This window comes from Salvelinus namaycush, chromosome 8 (assembly GCF_016432855.1).
Source record: "Salvelinus namaycush isolate Seneca chromosome 8, SaNama_1.0, whole genome shotgun sequence".
Lineage (NCBI taxonomy): Eukaryota > Metazoa > Chordata > Actinopteri > Salmoniformes > Salmonidae > Salvelinus > Salvelinus namaycush.
Genome location: NC_052314.1, coordinates 27,211,200 through 27,230,433, shown reverse-complemented (window position 1 = coordinate 27,230,433; position 19,234 = coordinate 27,211,200). Strand labels below are relative to the sequence as shown.

The 19,234-nt window shown below is 39.9% G+C and overlaps 1 pseudogene; it reads right to left on the bottom strand.

The window, feature by feature from the left end:
- Positions 1-161: 161 nt before the first annotated feature.
- LOC120052088 lies at positions 162-17,785 on the bottom strand (annotated as a pseudogene).
- Positions 17,786-19,234: the final 1,449 nt, after the last annotated feature.

Sequence of the window (19,234 nt, the reverse complement as noted above, 5' to 3'; positions counted from 1 at the left end):
TACATGTTAGACGAGTGGGGAAGGAAATCCCACAGTCAGAATTCGAAAGGGGCAAGGTGTGGTCAAGTCTAGTGCTCCCCAAAATACATTATTTTGACTGTACTCTAGGAATTTGTGTGAGGATCAAATCCATGTTACATTATCCATCTGGAGACCAGTCTTCACTTGCCTTACAGACATAGGAAACAACCACATCAAAACAACAACCAGAAGATTGTTTTCTTATCAAAACGTTTATTTCCACTTTGTTAGGAAAAAAAGTGCAACTAGGCTTTACAATGGTGGCATAACTGGGATTGATTACTGCCAACGTATAGGGTTTGGTGTTGTCGATTGTTATATTGCCTAGATGAGGAGCTGCTATGAGAGTGAGGGCTTCCCCACACTCCAGTCGCTGCTCAGCACTTTGTCCCCCTCCCTGCCCCTTAGTCTCTCCTCCTTCAGCCTCCCCCTGGCTGGCCAGCGTCTCCTCCAGGCCATCCTGATCAGAGCTGGCGTTCTGCAACTCAGGCCGCTCTTCATCCTCCACATCCATCTCAAACACACGGATGTGCCACAGGTTGGAGCTCAGCTGGGACACAGAGAACAGAAAGGAACTTCGGAACGAGAGATTCTGAACCATCTGAACCAAACTACAACAAGCCTGTTAAAGCCTTAGTAAGGGAATCCCCTTTCCATTGTCTTACCACACAGGCCACTTTCCGGATCCAATTCACAGCCCCAAACTGGGCCTTCATGTTCTTCAAGTCTCTCCACTGGTTCTCCAGTACCAGCCCATGTGCATGGATGACACCACTCTGCTGGTCTAACCTGAGAATACAGATGGAACAGTCAACAGGTGACCCATGATGACTACAGTGAAGATAAGTGAATTACAGGTTAAGGTGATAGTTGGTGTTTAGATGTACAGTTCCTTAAAAAAGTATTCACATCCCTTTATCTTTTTCACATTTTGTTTTGTTACAGCCTGAATTTTAAATAGATTAAATTGAGATGGTGTCACTGATCTACACAAAATACCCCATAATGTCAAAGTAGAATTTTGTTTGTAGAAAATGTTAGAAATCCATAGAAAATTAAAAGCTGAAATGTCTTGAGTCAATAAGTATTCAACCACTTTGTTATGGCAACCCTAAATAAGTTCAGGAGTAAAAATGTCCTCAACAAATTGAATAATAAGTTGCAAGGACTCATGTGTGTTCAATAATAGTAGTTAACATTACTTTTGAATAACTACCCCATCTCTATACCCCACAAATACAATTATCTTTAAGGTTCCTCAATAAAGTAGTGAATTTCAAGCACAGATTTAACCACAGAGACCAGGGACGTTTTTCAATGCCTCGCAAAGAAGGGCAGCTATTGGTTAAAGAAAAATGAAAAGCTGAATATCACTTTGAGCATGGTGAAGTTATTAATTAAGCTTTGGATGGTGTATCAATACACCCAGTCACTATAAAGATAGTGGCGTCCTTCCTAACTCAGTTGCCGGAGAGGAAGCAAACCGCTCAGGGTTTAACTTAAATGAGTGAAAAGGAAGCCTGTACAGAATACAAATATTCCAAAACATGCATCCTGTATTACTTAAGTAATACTGCAAAAAAAGTATGGCAAAGAAATGAACTTAGTCCTGAATACAAAGCATGATGTTTGTGGCAAATCCAACATCACTGAGTACCACAAGCATGGTGGTGGCTGCATCATGTTATGGGTATGCTTGTCATTGGCAAGGACTAGGGAGTTTATTTAGGATAAAAAGAAACAAAATAGAGCTGAGCACAGGCAAAATCTTATAGGAAAATCTGGTTCAGTGTGCTTTCCAGACAAATTCAGGAGACAAATTCACCTTTCAGTAGGACAATAACCTAAAATACAAGGCCAAATCTTTACTGGAGTTGCTTGCCAAGATAACATTGAATGTTCCCGAGTGGCCAAGTTACAGTTTTGACTTAAATCGGCATGAAAATCTATGGCAAGACTTGAAAATGGCTGTCTAGCAATGATCAACAATCAACTTGACAGAGCTTGAAGAATTTAAAAAAAGAATGGGCAAATATTGTACAATTGAGGTGTGCAAAACTCTTAGACTTACGCAAAAAGACTCACAGCTGTAATCGCCACCAAAGGTGCTTCTAGAAAGTATTGACTCAGGGGTGTGAATACTTACAGTGGCAAGAAAAAGTATGTGAACCCTTTGGAATTACCTGGTTTTCTATAGTTGCGGATCAGACCTGCACAACGGTCAGGAGGAATTTTGTAACATTCCTCTTTACAAAACTGTTTCAGTTCAGCAAATTCTTGGGATGTCTGGCGTGAACCGCTTTCTTGATATCATGCCACAGCATCTCAAATCGGGTCAGAACTTTGACTGGGCCACTCCAGAAGGCATATTTTCTTCTGTTGAAGCCATTCTGTTATTTATTTACCTCTGTGTTTTGTGTCGTTGTCCTGTTGCCTCACCCAGCTTCTGTTGAGCTTCAATTGGTGGACAGATAGCCTTACATTCTCCTGCAAAATGTCTTGATAAACTTGGGAATTCATTTTTCTGTCGATGATAGAAAGCTGTCCAGGCCCTGAGGCAGCAAAGCAGCCCCAAACCATGATGCTCCCTCCACCATACTTTCCAGTTGGGATGAGGTTTTGATGTTGGTGTGCTGTGCCTTTTTTTCTCCACACATAGTGTTGTGTGTTCCTTCCAACCAACTCAACTGTAGTTTCATCTGTCCCCAGAATATTTTGCCAGTAGCGCTGTGGAACATCCAGATGCTCTTTTGCGAACTTGAGACGTGCAGCAATGTTTTTCTGGGACAGCAGTGGCTTCTTCCATGTGTCCTCCCATGAACACCATCCTTGTTTAGTGTTTTACGTATTGTAGACTCGTCAACAGAGATGTTATCATGTTCCAGAGATTTCTGTAAGTCTTTAGCTGACACTTTAGGATTATTCTTAACCTCACTGAGCATTCTGCGCTGTGCTCTTGTAGTCATCTTTGAAGGACGGCCACTCCTAGGGAGAGTAGCAACAGTGGTGAACTCTCAATTTTTAGACAAATTGTCTTACCGTGGACTGATGAACATCAAGGCTTTTAGAGATACTTTTGTAACCCTTTCCAGTCCAGCTTTATGCAAGTAAACAATTCTTAATCTTGGGTCTTTTGAAATCTCTTTTGTTTGAGGCATGGTTCACAGCAGGCAATGCTTCCTGTGAATAGCAAACTCAGATTTTGTGAGTTTCTTTTATAGGGCAGGGCAACTCTAACCAACATCTCCAATCTCATCTCAATGATTGTACTCCAGGTTAGCTGACTCCTGACTCCAATTAGCTTTTGGAGAAGTCATTAGCCTAGGGGTTCACATACTTTTTCCAACCTACACTTTGAATGTTTAACTGATGTATTCAATATAGACAAGAAAAATAAAATAATTTGTGTGTTATTAGTTTAGTTTAGTTTGTCTGTTGTTGTGACTAAGATGAAGACCAGATCTAATTTGATGACCAATTTATGCAGAAATCCAGATAATTCCAAAGGGTTCACATACTTTTTCTTGCCACTGTATGTAAATTACATTTCTGTATTTCGTTTTTCAAAAAAAATTAAAATAATTATGGGGTATTGTGTGTGAGAAACTCAATTTCATCCATTTTGAATTCAGCCTGTAGCACAACAAAATGTGGAATAAGTCAAGTGATATAAATACTTTCTGATGGCACTAAGTCTTGAGTTCCAGTTTGTAATCAGGTAGAACATAATTAACGGTTTGAGATGAGGTGCAGGTTACAGTTACAAATAGATCATGAATTAGGAATATAGGGCTAGGTTTGCATGTTAGGGAAAAAGGTGTTTCAACCATACACTAAGACTCTTGGGTCCCCGTGGAACTCCTCCTCACAGCTGAGAGCTGAGCAGAGAGGGAGTTGGGCCAGGACACGCCCCCTGCTCTCCTCCTCCTCTAATGCTCGCAGCACCACTGTCAATGTCTCATCGTCATAGAAACGAGCATCCTGGCAACTGTACACACAGTCAGAACTTAAACACACAGACATGCAAAAAAAAATCATGGATCTATAATAGTCATTAACACCAATAAAAACAACAAATAATCAATTGCAGATCATCATTAGAGCAAGTAATATGCAATGCATGTTCACATAATTTGCCTGTACAGCTAGAGGTTGCATTGTTGAGAGTGTAGGATTCTAGGAAAGAGAAAAAGACAAGTGATGCACTCACCTGACTCCTGCAGCATCATTATCAATACTGTGGCTGAGAACGTCACTCAGATCTATCGCCACGAGACCAGTGAGAACAGGTCTGTGACAACAGACATAAAAAGATAAATAATCAGTGAAACAAAAAAAGCACATGCTCAGTCATCGACAAAGACCTAGTAAATTGGGATTGAACCAGATTAAAATAGGGTGCAGTGCTGTAATGTACTCATATGGGTCAGTACCCTTCTGCAGTCGGTAAATCTTGCAGGGTGAAATCTCTGGCATGCAGAACACTACATATTGGTCTTCTTATCATTGTATCTGGACACCAATAATCATGATAATAACCTTGGCAATATACATTATCTGCGTTATCATCTTGAGGAGAGTGTTTTGGTAAAATGAGAAATGACAAGATGTTTGTGTCTTTTAATGACAGAAGTACAGTTCCTGATCTGAAAAGATCGAAACAATAAAATGAAACAAATAAAACATACCACAATTTATAAACACAATTTATCCACTAAAATTGTTATCTGGCACAGTGTAGAGAGGCAAACAAACAGCCCGTTTCACAGATTTTCCAATGACATCCTACAAACAGAGGCAAATCAGTATCACCATAGCTCATGTCATGTCATAACTCAAATTCATATGCCTTCGTTTGGATGTAATCTCTCCAGACTGCTGTCTAGTCATGCAAAACCAATTGAATTAGAATGATAAAATAGTTTCTGCCACATGCAAAACATAAGACGAAGTGTTCCTTGGGTATGTGGCGTTGTATGGCTTGTTAATGCAATGAAATCATATTACCACAGAAAGAAAGGCTGGGAAGGAGAATATAGAAGAGAACTGAGGGGGATGGACAAGGCAACTAAAATAATGTGTGAGAAGGAGGGAGAGAGAGAGAGAGACTGCAAGATGACAAAACTCCTGTGGTGAGTTAGTCAGATTTATAGCTGCCTGGAATTCCTAGCAGAAGCCTCATGAATGCATGACCAAAGTTCTACAGAAGCCCTGAAGCCCAAGGCAAAGAAAATTTTAAAAAGTAGACTCTTGGAATTCTCGTTTGAATTACTTTTTTTTTTTTTTTTTTTACCTTAGTTGTTCAAATGACTTAGTATCTCATTTGAACAACTTAGCTTGTTTGAATGACTTAATTGTTCTTTTGTCTAATTAAGCCTAATTTGTTATACAGCTTGTCAGACCGTGTAATGCTTGCTGCAGCCATTCATTCACTGATTCCATCCATTGATATGATTATTCATTGACAGTTCTTTGATAGCTTAAAGCATGGCTGCTTCTGAATACCAGAGCATGTAAGTGGGGTGAGTGTGGAGTGAGGAGCAGAGCGTAATTTCTCTCTGGTACTGCTCAGACACAAGGTCTGGGCATCCTCTGCCTAGCGTATTTTTTTCCCCTTTATCATTATTCTCTTAATTAGGCCTATTCGTTTGTAATTATTTAACCTACCCCACCCACAGTAGCCTATATCTAGTTTATATTCTACTTTCTAACATTATGAAATGTAGTTTCAATTTTTGAAGCACTTCAAATGTATTAACAGACTATTAACACATGTTTTAACAAGCACATGTGCATTGAGTGTGGAAAATGCGCTCCACAAATTAAACATGATTATTATTAGTAGTATAATAAAAAAAGAAAAATACACATGTAAAAGCTTAATTACAAAGGAATATCAGTGGGAATATAGCCATAGTATCAACAAGAGAAAGGAGAATGGTGTAACGATCGTCGTAATGTGGAAGAGAGGAGGACCAAATCGCAGCGTGGTATGTATCCATATTTATTTGAATACGCTTCAATACGAACAAAACAATAAACAGAACGAAACCAACGACGCTACAGTCCTGAACATGTGAACATAGAAAAAACAAAATGAACTCACGAACAGGAACAATCACCCACAAACAAACAGTGAAAACAGCCTTCCTTAATATGGTTCCCAATCAGAGACAACGTAAAACACCTGCCTCTGATTGAGAACCATATCAGGCCAATAAGACACACCTAAATCAATGAAACACAAAACATAGAATATACCCACCCAGCTCACGTCCTTACCAACTACACAAAGACTAAACAAAGGAAATAAGGTCAGGAACGTGACAAATGGAATGTATTTGAAAAGCCTAAAATTGAAAAATACATTGAGATGAAGCTGGCCCGTGTGTGGATGCTATTTAAAAAAAAGATATATATTTCTTTGTCTTTTGAGCAATTATTTGTATTTTTTTTTTTTTAAATAAGTAGGTGATCAGTATGGTGCAATGCACTATTTACTGAAGATAAACTCAACAAAAAAGAAACGTCCTCTCACTGTCAACTGCGTTTATTTTCAGCAAACTTGTGTAAATATTTGTATAAACATAACAAGATTCAACAACTGAGACACAAACTGAACAAGCTGTCCATCCTGTCTCCCTGTAGCGCTGTCTTAGGCGTCTCACAGTACGGACATTGCAATTTATTGCCCTGGCCACATCTGCAGTCCTCATGCCTCCTTGTAGCATGCCTAAGGCATGTTCACGCAGATGAGCAGGGACCCTGGGCATCTTCTTTTGGTGTTTTTCAGAGTCAGTAGAAAGGCCTCTTTAGTGTCCTACGTTTTCAAAACTGTGACCTTAATTGCCTACCGTCTGTAAGCTGTTAGTGTCTTAACGACCGTTCCACAGGTGCATGTTCATTAATTGTTTATGGTTCACATGGTAAATAGTGTTTGAACCCTTTACAATGAAGATCTGTGAAGTTATTTGGATTTTTACGAATTATCTTTGAAAGACAGGGTTCTGAAAAAGGGACGTTTCTTTTTTGCTGAGTTTATATAATACATGAGCAAATCAGCCTGAATTTCAGGACACACAACTGCAACGTGTTGACTACTAATTAATTCGCTCATTGCATCAAGTAGCGGTAGGTACGTGGGTAAAATCACTGGACAAACCAAGCAAAGCCAGTAAAAAAGTCATATTACAACCTATTTGCCTTGTTTGCTCTATAACACATTCGTTCACACGCCACCGTTATATACAATAAGGCTGTCACAAAAAGACAACAGGCACACAGTGGCAGAATAAATTAAACTACACATTTGTTTGTTTCATCACAAAACCAGAGAGCAACATCTGTCTGAAGTCCACAAAGCAAATATTGCATGTAAAAAACAGTTATATGACCTGCAACATGGTCAAGCAAGTTAATGTTTGACAGTTTACTAAACAACTACTTACTGCAAGTCAGCACGAAGACAACAGGAGCACTACCTCCGCTATTCCAGCACCACTTCAACTTCAACGTTTAAACATCATCAAATCAACAAGGCTATATATGTTTAGTTTAATACACTGAAAACAAACTTAAAGATACCAAAAATTATTTAGTCCAATAAATATAATGTGGGTGTCCATGGTACTGATATCTGTGTGTGTGCGTGTGCGTGTGCGTGTGCGTGTGTGTGTGTGTGTATGCTTGCGTCCACGTGCAAGTAAAAAATGTTTTACTCTATTTGTAGACTAGTTGAACACCAATGCCATTCTCTTCTCTTTCATGTTGGCAAAACGGTTTATGGCTCTGTACGCTTTTAGTTTTTGCTTTCATAGGCTACCTAGCTAAAATGCTATCTCCCTCGCATGGGCGACAATGAACCAGCTAAGTTAACTAGCTAGTTAACGTGAGCCTACATCTAGGCTACATATTGAATTTCAATCATCTCAGGCCAGTGGCACAATATATTAATTTAGATCAGAATCATCGTCATAATTATTGGCCTGCAGAGAATTATGTCAAAACCACAAGTCCAAATGTCCATCAAATGTTTTTACATTTACATTTTAGTCATTTAGCAGATGCTCTTATCCAGAGAAAATTACAGTAGCAATTAGGGTTAAGTGTCTTGCTCAAGCGCATATAAACAGATATGGCTCGGGGATTCGAACCAGTAATCTTTTGGTTACTGGCCCAACACTCTTAAATGCTAGGCTACCTGCAACTCCACCCATGGTTTAGGAAAGGGCCGATTTAGCAAGTGTTAGGATTTATGTTTATGCACTATAGCCCGCTACCATATTGTTTGAAGATGAATATTGTTTTGTTACACACACACACAAACAATACAGATGTGTAGGTGTGTAAAGACTGATCAACATAGAGGGACAGGCTATACAGGCTGTGGTCAATCTGGAGAGGGGAGGGGTGCATATCTCTAAGCCAACCAGGGCGGGTAGGGCACTGGACAATACCATATTAGGAACTGTTTGAGTGTAGAATCGACGGAGACACAAGACGGATCTAATCTACCCAACAACCAGATGCGGACAGAGGAGAGCACTAAGGGACTTGGACAAGTCCGAGTGCCAGCATAGGCTGAGCAAAGTTTAAACCGCGCTCAGCCTCTACTATGATAGGCCAACGGACGGGTTGGAACTAAAGCTACCATAGTATAAAAACTGTTGCTTGAGCACATTCCACAGTTCTCTGTTTTACCTTGCGCGGTGATACAGCGAACCCGTATATACGAAAATTGCATTTACCATTTATCGCTTGAGTTTAATTAAAATACGTAAAGTATATTCGGTGACTCTGAATCACATTTTGTCTTGATACCAGATTTGAACTGACGCAAATCTCTTTCACAAGCTAGCTACTGCAGGACATCAACACAAGCAGACGAGAAACACATGTTTTTCTGACAATGATGATGTTTTGCTTAGGATGTGATTTGATTGGGGTGAAGACAAATCCAAACTGCGTCAGGAAAACAATCAAATGCTACCGCGGCAACATGTCATACTCTTTTGTTCCAGACAGCATCAGATACATGAGCTGCACATACTGAGAGAGAGGGGCGCTGTTTCTTTCACCCGGTTGATTTCTCTGGTGAGATTCAGCCACTTGCGAATTGATGAAAAATTATGAAAACACAGAGACGAAAGACACATCATTTTGATTTTTTTTATTGGTCAGATATTTTTTGGGGAAGTCTGGCTTCCCTTAGCATCCATGAATACACACTGATTGCATCTGAAGGCAACTGAATGATCAGACATTCTATAAGAGACTCACTATAAACCCCACAAAACAGTTTTGGGCTGTAATCGTACAGGCTGTCGCCGAAGACATGCGCAAGTGTAACAACACCAAAAGAGAACAGATGCTCTAGGCTGGTTATATGCAGTCCCCAAAATACTGGTTAATTATCTAAATCCCCAAAGGCACAGGACGAATCTTCTTTGCGATATCAGAGCAGGTTTGGATGAAAACTTAACTGACTTTTTATTTAAAGTCAGTTAAGAACAAATTCATATTTTCAATGACGGCCTAGTGGTTTAACTGCCTTGTTCAGGGGAAGAATGACAGATTTGTCCCTTGTCAGGGGGACTCGAACTTGCAACTTTTCGGTTCCTAGTCCAACGCTCTAACCACTAGGCTACGCTGCCGCTCCAGCTTCAAATGCCCTTGTTAAATATCCAACATATGTATTGTGACACACTGTTTACCAAAGACCCACAATTAGATATTAGTTCAACTCCTTCCCGCTAATAATAACTACTCCACACAACATTATTGTCCAAATAGGTGACTCCTGTTTTCTTGAAGTGTTTGAAATAGCCTAATTGGTCTGCGTCAGACTGCGCAGAATAGTAAGGTAGTAGTCGTTTATTATTATTAATGCTACTACTGCATGAGGCGTAACTTCACTTCCACGTTGGTTCAACATACATTTCACTGAAATGACAAGGAAACACTGTTGATTCAACCAGTGTATACCCAGTGGGCTGCCACAGCAAGTTGATCCCTGCTATGCAAGGGTTTATTTTGCAACCCATCCACCAAATCCATCCATTATGCACGGTTCTCCCTCTCAAGCGTTCCTTCTCAATTGCTTTCAAATCAATATTTTTTGCTTTATCATCAAATTAATGGGTTGTTGTCGTCAGTGCTATTGGAAATCGGATAGCTTCCTTATGTTTCAGTAAACCATTAGCCAACACTTCAAAGATTAAACGTAGTGATTAAATGTATTTCCTTCCTGTTATTGTGAACTGTAGGCTATAACAAGTTAAACCTTTCGATTGAAGGCATTTCACAAACCTTTTTTTTATAGGAGATTCATGTTTGGCTAATAAAAGGATGTTGTTCGTTGCATAAACCAGCCTATTATCTCTGAAGTTCATTCATTTATTGGTGATGGATACTTTAACTGTACATTTAGGCTAATGTTAGAGCTCACATAGGCTACTTCTCTACCAGAGCCCGTGAGATAACTGGTCGACCGGTAAGTGCGGTCTAAGCGATTCCCTTTTGATATCATGTTACCTCCCTACATTGATTATATTGATGAAAAACCGCTGTTAACCTCATGCCGCACACATTTCATTTGACATTTCACTCTAGCTCACAATCAACGACGACTATTTACTGTAATCCCTCCAGCAGTGGCGAAGTGTAGGCCTATGACTATGTAGCCTTGTGACACTGTCCTACTGAACTCTGTACCGAAAATGTCACACCGGCGGCTTCATCTCAAAGTATTTAAAAATGGTTGGCGTTTCAAATATATTCTATTCTCCTTTCTCTTGTTTATATTATGACTATATTCTCACTAATATTGCTTTATGTAAGTAAGCTTTTACATGTGTATTTTTCTGTCTTTATAATAATACTATTTAATTTGTAGAGCGCATTTCACACGCTCAATGCACATGTGAAGCTTGTTGGTGCTTGTTGCTGTGCGCAAATCATCTGACCGCTGCAGTTTGAAATGATTTATTCCATTTTATTTATGGAAAGAAGCTGATACTTGTTTTTATTATTTACAATTAATTAATTTATGACATTTTAGCTTAATACATTTTTTTTACAGTATGGTGTTTCTATTCCAAGGAAAACAAAAATACATTTTACAGTAGCCTATGTATTGTCTACCCAAAACATCCGTGAATACATTTGAAGTCCTTCAAAATATAAACTACATACCATGTTAGAAAGTAGAATATAAACTAGATATAGGCTACTGTGGGTGGGGTAGGTTAAATAATTACAACCGAATAGGCCTAATTAAAATAATAATGATAAAAGAAATTCTATGCAAAGCATGCCTTGTGGCTGAGCAGTACCAGAACAAAAGTGGAGTGGGAGAGATTTTTTTATCTGCTCGAATTACGCTCTGCTAGTCGTGTCCCACTCGCCCACTTACATGCTCTGGGATTCAAAAGCAGCCGTGCTTTAGGCTCAACGTGTGTGTGTGTGTGTTTTAGACTTACTGCAGGTTTCTGTAGGCACAACTCAGTCACCCCCTGCATCATCCTCTTCACAAAGTATAAGGACTTCTGAGGGTACGAAGGGAAGAGGAGCGGGCTCTCTGGATGAACCAATCAATCAGGAAAAATGTCACTTCAGTAAGGCAATCAAATCAGTCACAGTAAGGCAATCCATCTAATTACAACATGGAAATAACCACACACTTCTTGCCTAGTTATATCTGAGATAAAGGCTATATTTCACCTTTCAAGTGTGTGCTCTCCTGCAGAAATTTCAGCCATTGGTTCCCCTTGATGTTGGGCAGAGATACTAGATCCTCATCCTTCAGGTACTGCAAAAAAAAAAGGACACAAAGTGTGTCAGCGAACACTGATCACAGACAAACTAAAATATACATACAGACAGACAACGCTTGTCCCTCACCTGGTCGACCCGCTCCACATTGAAGTACTTCCCTTTCCGGTCAAACAGCTCTTTCGTTCTGTCACAGGAGAGGGTGTCATTGGCTAGTTTGTGAAAAGCTGTGGAAATTAAAGTGCTATTCTACTTATCCAATCTATTTTACCTCACTGAAGTGCTCTCACCTTATTGAGTTCTGGAGGGACGTGGTCCTATGACATCCTTAGCATAGCTGCAGGAAAATAAACATGTACAGTGCCTTCAGAAAGCATACATATCCCTTGACTTATTCCACATTTTGTTGTTACAGCCTGAATTCAAAAATGATTAAATATATTTTCTTCCTCACCCATCTACACACAATACCCCATAATGACAAAGTGAAAACATGGTTTTATAAATTTTTGCAAATTTATCAAATGAAATACAAAGTATTCACACCCCTGAGTCAATACTTTGTAGAAACACCTTCGGCAGAGATTACAGCTGTGAGTCGTTCTGGGTAAGTCTCTAAGAGCTTTGCACACCTGGATTGTACAATATTTGCACATTATTCCTTTAAAAATTCTTCAAGCTCTGTCAAGTTGGTTGTTGCATTTCTTTGCCATATTTTTTACAGTTTTACGTTAGTGCCTTATTGCAAACATGATGCATTTTTGGGAATATTTTTATTCTGTACAGGCTTCCTACTTTTCACTCTGTCCTTTAGGTTAGTATTGTGGTGTAAATACAATGTTGCTGATCCAACGTCAATTTTCTCCTATCACAGCCAGCGAACTGTTTTAAAGTCATCATTGGCCTCATGGAGATATTCCTGAACGGTTTCCTTCCTCTCCGGCAACTGAGTTAGGAAGGACACCTGTATCTTTATAGTGACTGGGTGTATTGATACACCATCCAAATAATAATTAATAACTTCACCATGCTCAAAGGAATATTCAATGTCTGCTATTTTTATTTTTACCCATTTACCCTCTTTGCGAGGCATTGGAAAACCTCCCTGGTCTTTGTGGTTGAAATGAACTGCTCGACTGAGGAACCTTACAGATAATTGTATGTGTTGGGTACAGAGATAAGGTAGTCATTCAAAAATAATATTAAACTATTATTGCACACAGAGTCCATGCATCTTATTATGTGACATGTTCAGCAAGTTTTTACTCCTGAACTTATTTAGGCTTACCATAACAAAGGGGCTGAATACTTATTGACTCAAGACATTTCCGTTTATCATTTTTTATGAATTTGTACAAATTTGTAAAAACATATTTCCACTTTGGCATTATGGGGTATTGTGCGTGTAGGCCAGTGACACAAAATCTACATTTAAAAGATGTTTAATTCAGGCTGTAACAACAAAATGTGGAAAAAGGGGTGTGAATACTTCCTGAAGGTACTGTATTAAAACACTTGCATTTAATAACCAATTCTATTTTTTATATACTAAATGTACCATCAGTCACTAAAAGGTGCTATATCTCAAGGTCTTACCTACATACAGCCATCGGAAAAAAGCTTTGAAGTTCTTCATGCTCTTGTCAATCACTATGAGTAAGAGAGACAGTGAGGATTGACATGAGGATGAGAGATTTAACAAACACCAGGAATGAAGTCAATTCCATTTGAAATTATTTCCATTTTAAATGATAAAAAATGTGTTGTTATGAGAACAAAAGACTAATCTAATAGCATATCAATAAGCATGCAAACTCACTGTAGAAGTTTGTTGGCTTTCAAAGTGAATGAACCCACAGCTGTAATGGGATCTATAACAAAACATAAATATTCACATAACTCTCATTTGAAATAAAATCCAGCTCACAAGCTTCAAACAAATGGTCCAGTTATGCAAATGATCAATGAGTGTCAGCCCTGTTCCTATCACAGACTAATTAATTGTGCAATTACATCCACTTTAATCTTCTTTTTCTCAGAAAATATACCACAGCCACAGTTCAAGCAGGATCTAAGCACTGTGCCCCCTATAGCTGCTGAGTCCAGGCATAGAGGCTGGAACTTCTGTTTCCATAGATACATCCCCTACACCTCACTGAGGTGGTGGTACAACAGAGCCTCTGAACCACTGGAGAAAGAAGAGGAAAAGAGAGGGGATGATTGGCATCAGATGCAATTTCTTGACATTTGCATTGTATGGTCCACAAAAGGGCATTATGGGTCAGGATAAGAGAAGAGATAATTATTAATGTCAACTGAGTTGCAACCTCTGTAGGTGGCTGATCACCAGCTTCTGAATGCTGGAGTAAGAGGTTTCTATAGATTGGCCCAGCTTCTTCAACCGCTATGAAACAAACAAATCACATCAGTCTTACAAAGCTACAAAATTACCAACATACTCAAACTTTATTATTCAGCTCACCTTGACGGTCAGCTGATTCATGAGGAGAGCCTGTAGTTCTGGGCTGATTAAAAATAGAGAATTTAGTTAGTCTGCACATAAAAAACCTTAGACATCTGCTATATCAGTCTTTTCAATGTCAGATGAGGTTTAGGATGTCCTGCAGTGGCACCTACAGGACACTTTGAATCACTACATCTAAAATGTTTAACATATTTTTGCATTAGTGCTCACGGCTCAACTACATGATCTATTACTTATTATAAACCAGGTGGTTTGAGCCCTGAATGCTGATTGGCTGAAAGCCATGGTATATCATACCGTATACCACGGATATTACAAAAAAATAGCTTGTTTAATGTTCTAATTACGTTGCTAACCAGTTTATAATAGCACTAAGGGACCTCGGGGGTTTGTGGTATATGGCCAATATACCACGTCTAAGGGCTGTATCCAGGCACTCTGCATTTCATTGGGCATAAGAACAGCCCTTAGCCATGGTATATTGGCCATATAAGGCCTGAGCGGATGTGCTATTACTTAGGTAGAAAGCATGTTCTGTGGAGGACAGGGTAGCGTACAAGTCATTGGATACATTTCTTACCTTTATCGTCCCCATAGTAGAAGCTCCAGAAACTCATCCTGGACTTGTGTGCTGGTGTTCTTCTCCTAAAAATAGGAATTGGTTCAGATCATGCCTTTTAGGGGTGCTGTCATTATTGGAAAATGGGCTGAGGCAGACTGAACTAACAGTGACCACTGACCTGAACGAACTTAGTGAGCCAAAGGTCCATCAGCATGAGGATATCCTCCCAAGTCTCACACATACTGGTGAGAGAGAGAGACGCAGGTACTGAAGGAAAGATGTAGAGAGAGACAGAATAAGTTGGATTGAGAGAGAAAGACCAATGGGCAGACTAGTCTGATGAATGTCCTCATATCTCTATGGAAATATGAACTATGAGGAGACATCTTGCCATATTAGTTACATAAGGAGGGCACTGACCTGCAGCAGAGTGGAGATGTGGGTGAACTTGTGTGCCATCCTGGTGACCTCAGGGAGACAGTAGCCCTGGGTCGAGCTGGAGGACACAACAAGCATACATAGTGAAAGAGCTCAAATAAGATAAGAATATATACTGAACAAAAATATGAACGCAACATGCAACAATTTCAGAGATTTCACTGAGTTACAGTTCATATAAGGAAATCAGTCAATTGACATAAATTCATTAGACCTTGATCTATGGATTTCACACGACTGGGCAGGGGCGCAGCCATGGGTGGGCCTGGGAAGGCATAGGCCCACCCACTGGGGAGCCAGGCCCAGCCAATCAGAATAAGTTTTTCCCCACAAAAGGACTTTATTACAGACAGAAATGCTCCTCAGTTCCACCAGCTGTCCGGAGGCTGGTCTCAGACGATCCCGCACATGAAGAAGCCGGATGTGGAGGTCCTGGGCTAGCATGGTTACACGTGGTCTGCGCTTATGAAGCCGGTTGGATGTACTGCCAAATTCTCTAAAACGACAGTGGAGGTGACTTATGGTAGAGAAATTAACATTCAATTATCTCCCAACAGCTATGGTGGACATTCCTGCAGTCAGCATGATAATTGCACGCTCTCTCAAAACTTGAGACATCTGTGGCATTGTGTTCTGTGACAAAACTGCACATTTTAGAGTGGCCTTTTATTGTCCCCAGTACAAGGTGCACCTGTGTATTGACCATGCTGTTTAATCAGCTTCTTGATATGCCACACATGTCAGGTGGATGGAATATCTTTGCAAAGGAGAAATGCTCACTAACAGGGATGTAAACAAGTTTCTGCACAGCTTTTTATGCATATGGAACATTTCTGGGATCTTTTATTTCAGCTAATGAAACATGGGACCAACACTTTACATATTGCGTTTATATTTTTGTTCAGTATAGAAGATGACAGTCATGATGGGTCAGAAATATACTAAATTTCACTTAAATGTGGGCATAACTGATTACCTGGATGTAGCAGATCTCTGGGTCGTTGTCAGCTGACCTGATTTCTGTGATGATGAACAGGGACTTCAGGTCACCGGACAGACACAGGATATGACACATCCCATGGACCTGATGAAGATAATCTTGTTAGTTACATAACTATCTAAGGGGTTTCTTAGTGTAGCATAGTTGTGTAGTCACTGCAGAGAGTGGGTGGGTGAACCAGTGCATAAGTGTGCGAGTACAATATTACCCCTGGTAAAGTGGCAATCTTATACATCCCATTGGCATACAGCTCCACAAAGCCGGAACCTCCACCAAGAACCAGGATGTTTAGTCTGCAGACACTTGACAGATGTGTGAGGATGTGTACATGAGATTGTGTGTTAACTGAATCTTCTATAATAAAGCATGTGAAACTTGCATCACTCACTTCCCCCATAAGGTCCAGGATCTCGTCTGACGTCTCCTCACTACAAGACGGAGGGTTGGTTATGAGAAAACGTATCCTAGTGCAGACAGGTTGTCTAAAATATAATTTAAATGAATCGCTGTCGCTGAAGATACATAAACATACCGGAATATCTTTGATGTAGTACTGTAGCTAAGAATAAACAAAACATGTCTTCAGTAGGGGGCAGATGCAGCAAAACAAGCTAAAGGGTGTAAAGTATGTGTTAACACAAGAACCAAGAGTTCTCCAAAATATATTTTACTTGAATAAATGACAAACGATTGATTCGTCAGTGACATTATAAAGACACGTTTACCTCTTGGGAAGAGTTGGCAACTTGGGAAGAAAAAGGTTGGACTCGTCTTCAGAGGTGTAGAATGAGTTGAGGACACTGAAAGACACAAAGTTTATATTTCACTACACAGTTCAGACACACTCAAAAGTATCTAGTGTAACCACTCCTCCCCCCTGTAGACCTGCTCTCCTCCAGCACCTCCATCCAGCGCATGCAGAGCACAGGGTTCTCTACTGGGAACAGGTGAAGGATCTCGGCATCACACAGCACCACCAGCTTAAGTGTCCCCGAGGCTAAAGGCCAGGACTGAACACAAAACAGAGGACGCACATTAGATAAGCAGTGAACAAATGCAGAGGCTGACACACTGTGCTGTAGTAAATGTGTTGTGTTGAGTGTGTGAAGGTTTATTGTTGTAACAGTGGTAATGTAACATAACTTATATGCTTCCAATGTGATAAGTAACTCGAGACGTTCAGGTCTATCTCTTGCCATCAGGTCTCCAAGCAAGCACAGCGATCTCCTTTCCCGTATTCTCATTGGATGGCAAACTCCAAACACGCTGGAAATTTGCAAGGCGATGCAGTAGCAGCTACAACACAAACATAGATTGACACACAGATGACTCCCATAATAAGCTGATGTGATCTGGTATTGATCTGGGTATGAAAGTGTGGGTGTGTTTCTCTCCTTACCTAGCCAGTAGTGTTTGCGAGGGCAATGAAATCCCTCTTTGGAAACCATGCCATACACAGAACTGGGTTTGGGAGCTGCTTCTCCCCCACTTGACGAAAGGCAGGCATTATTGTGTATCTGAAAATAGAATACAGCAGCATTAACAATATCATGCCAGGGGGCACAGTTTTGCTGCACTATTTATTAAAGAAATAGTTAGCTAAATGTGTCAATGGCAGTGGCTGAGGGAGTTTGGAAATAATCTCTAATAGCCCAGACCAGAGGCTGGCAGTGACACCTATCCTATAATCTGGTCCCCAGGTTAATTGCTCATACACGGAAGTGTCAGGGGAACGAGATCAAAGATGATCTACTATAATAATGAGAGGATGTGCTTCTACCTCTCTGACGAGACTAGCCCGATGAGATTGAGACAGGTACAGAACAAAAACACAACAGTAGAAAACACCTTTATCACCGTTAGTCTACATAGATTGCCAACGCGTGCAAGCTATGCTAGCCAGTGACAAGAAGCAACATTGTAATAATTATTAAAATGTTAGCTAGCTAGTTGACGTTTAATTTATCAACAATTGTCTTGTAAAGTTGACTTGTCAACAGCTAGCTTGCTAAATTAAGTCAACTTATTAACAACAACTGCGAGTGGAAAGAAATAGCCAGTGTATGGCATTTTACTGTGCTGGGATGTCTGAGGACCAGCTATGTTACTTTCAAAATAGCTAACGATAACAGTTTATGTCTAGCTATCGCCATATTCACATTTCGTTGCTGACAGCGCCGTGAGATAAGTCTTGACCAATTGTCTTCACGTCTGAGTAGCCAATGAAATACAAGCAATGGGGAAATTGAAAGGACAAACTATACTACTGTGCTGCTGAAAAAAAGATTGCCTCTTCGTTTGGCTGCTACTATCTAACTGCTGTTTGGGGATAGCTAGCTAGATATTATCATCAATGCATGTCAATTTAATAAAATAAAAAAATTCACCAGTAAAAAACGAAATTAGATGACCAAATACAATATCTCATTAATGGCTGGGCATTCGTGTAGGCGGATGATGGCCACTTTGTATGATTAGGACACGGACCCACCTAGAGTTTAAATGGTTATCATTCATGTGAGTGTCACGCTCGTCGTAACATTGAAGAGAGGCGGACCAAGGCGCAGCGTGATAACAATACATCTTCTATTTATTAAAGACGAAAATGAAGAACACTTATGAAGAACACAAACAAATAGTGCAGACACAGGCAACTAACATAGACAATAACCCACGAAATAACCAATGAATATGGCTGCCTAAATATGGTTCCCAATCAGAGACAATGATCAACAGCTGCCTCTAATTGAGAACCAATCTAGGCAGCCATAGACATACAAACACCTAGACTAAACACTGCCCCATAAACATACAAAACCCCTAGACAATACAAAACACATACATCCCCCATGTCACACCCTGACCTAACTAAAATAATAAAGAAAACAAAGATAACTAAGGCCAGGGCGTGACAGTGAGAGCTAAAAAAATTAAATACTTCTGAAAAGTTGAAGTG